This window comes from Hyla sarda, chromosome 1, assembly GCF_029499605.1.
Source record: "Hyla sarda isolate aHylSar1 chromosome 1, aHylSar1.hap1, whole genome shotgun sequence".
Classification (NCBI taxonomy): Eukaryota; Metazoa; Chordata; class Amphibia; order Anura; family Hylidae; genus Hyla; species Hyla sarda.
In genome coordinates, this window is record NC_079189.1 from 61,049,632 (window position 1) to 61,051,909 (window position 2,278).

General features: G+C 43.7%; 1 protein-coding gene across 1 annotated transcript in view; it reads right to left on the reverse strand.

Moving 5' to 3' along the window:
* Positions 1-2,228: 2,228 nt before the first annotated feature.
* The window catches only part of WDR1 (WD repeat domain 1), a 47,988-nt gene continuing 47,938 nt past the window's right edge, over positions 2,229-2,278 (reverse strand). The window contains exon 15 of the mRNA XM_056555156.1: positions 2,229-2,278. This exon is cut by the window's right edge and continues 636 nt beyond it. The gene's annotated coding sequence lies outside the window, so the exon portion shown is untranslated.

A 2,278-nucleotide genomic window follows, 5' to 3' on the forward strand; every position in this document is an offset into this window, starting at 1 on the left:
TAGCAACCAGATCGCTTCTTTCATTTCTGAAAAGGCGCGGTGCGGCAGGTCGGGGGTGGTGATAGGTCTCAGGACCCCCGGACAGGCAGGGGGAGAGAAGTGGGTGGCGGCGGCTGTCTATGGCACCACAAAAGCCACTGCAGTGCATTGATTTAAAGCGCCCGCTTTAAATCAATGATCTGCAGCGGTGTCGCGGGGGGGATAGATAGCCGATAACTTATACCGATATTCCAGTATTAAGTTATCGGCTATCGGCCCTAAAAAAATTATATCGGTCGATCCCTAGTTTGGATGACTGTCAGTAATTTTTAATCCCTTCTATTCCTGGTGTAAGCCAGGGAACATTTTTGCACTGCATTCTGATGCATAGGAAGTAGAAATGAGCGAACTTACAGTGATTTAATTTGTCACAAACTTCTCGGCTCTGCGTTTGCTGACTTTATCCTGCATAAATGAGTTCTGGTGCACCAGAGCACCTAAAAGCTGAACTAATTTATGCAGGCTAAAGTCAACAACTGCCGAGCCGAGAAGTTTGTGACAAATTAAATCACTAAGGGGGAGATTTATCAAAACCTGTGCAGAGGAAAACTTGCCCAGTCGCTCATAGCAACCAATCAGATTACTTTCATTTTTCACAGACCTTCATAAAAATGAAAGCAGCAAGCTGATTGGTTGCTATGGGTGACTGGGCAAGTTTTCCTCTGCACAGGTTTTGATAAATCTCCCCCTAAGTTCGCTCATCTCTAATAGGGAGGACTATTGATGGTGTTTAATTATAGGCTCACAGTGGTTGAATGAAAGTGAGGGAAAAAAAATTTACAGATTTTTTTTTTTTGATTTTCAGCTCTATTAATTCTTGTAGTTAAGGGGGTACATAGGCGAGAGTTTCTCTAATATATTGGGCAGGTGATGACCAGCGCTTTGTTTTCTCCAGACAGGACAAAAACTTTTTGGCTCAATTTTTACGGTGAAACAAAGATTTAAGTCCTTTAGGGGCTTTTTTTCGGTGTAAACTACAGATGGGTTTTCATGTGTGTCTTTATCATTTTCCAGACCTGTGCCTCCACTCATTCCTGTCTGAGCTCTACAGGCATTTCTTCCCTCTCATGGCTTGGTTTTTGCTCTGATAAGCATTGCCAGCTGTGAGATCTTATATAGGACAGGGCTGTCTTTCAAAATCCTGTCCAAACATCTGAATTTACCACAGGTGACGCCAACCAAGGTGGAAAAACATCCGAGATTATCAAGATAAATGGGAGGAGCACAGAACTAAATTCCAAAAGGGTCACAGTAAAGGGTCTGAATAGTTATATAGTTTTCCTTTTAGTTTTCTAAAATTCGGTTTTCACATTTCCTTCTAAGTTATTCAGTGCAAACTGATTGGAGAAAAAAAAAGAAAAAATGAATTTAAGGCACAAGCCTGCACCATAAAGTAAAGGAGAGAAAAAGAAAAATGTTCTGAACGCAATTGTAAGTTTTATATACTGTATTTTTAAGCGTATAAGACAACTTTTCATCCCTGGAAAGACTGCAAGACCCCCCTCCTGTCACATTCGGGACGTCCCTGTGTCCCAAAAGATCTTTTCCGGACACAAGGATGTCCCGGCTACCTTTCTGTGGCCCCGTGTTAACTATAAAAAGGCAGGGGCCGCTGGGAGGTAGCACATGCAGGGACGTCACTGTCATCTCGTGCATGCGCCCATGGAAACAGCAGTGAGTGAAGCAGCGAGGACGCGCAGGTATGGTAAGTTACCAGCATGTCATCTTCGGTGCTCCGACCTCCGGTCCCGGGACCTAATGCTATGGCCTACAGGCCATAGCAGTAGATAATGACCTTGGACCGAAGGAGCACCGAAGTGGGGCAGTACACAGGCTTACAGCCTGCAGCCACACATTGTATATGGCTGAAGGCTGTATGACTGTAGGGGCCACTGCCTACCAAATTTGGAGGGGGGGGGGGGGGGCTATATTGCCAGTCTAATGTGTGGGGGCTTCAACCTGATGTACGGCAACTATGCTGACAACCTTATGGGGGTAGTACCTAGAGGGGTAGTCTTATACGGTGAGTATATCCCAAACTCTATTTTAGCTGTAAAAGTTGAGGGTCGTCTTGTACGTCGGAAAATACGGTACCTATATATTAAAAAAAAAAAAGTTACAGCCCAATTTCCAGATATTATCCATGATGTCACCACATATTCAGCACCAGAAGAGACTCAAAGCAAAAGGAAACTATACATAAAAAAGTTTAATTTTTTTTCTGATGTACCCATTTATC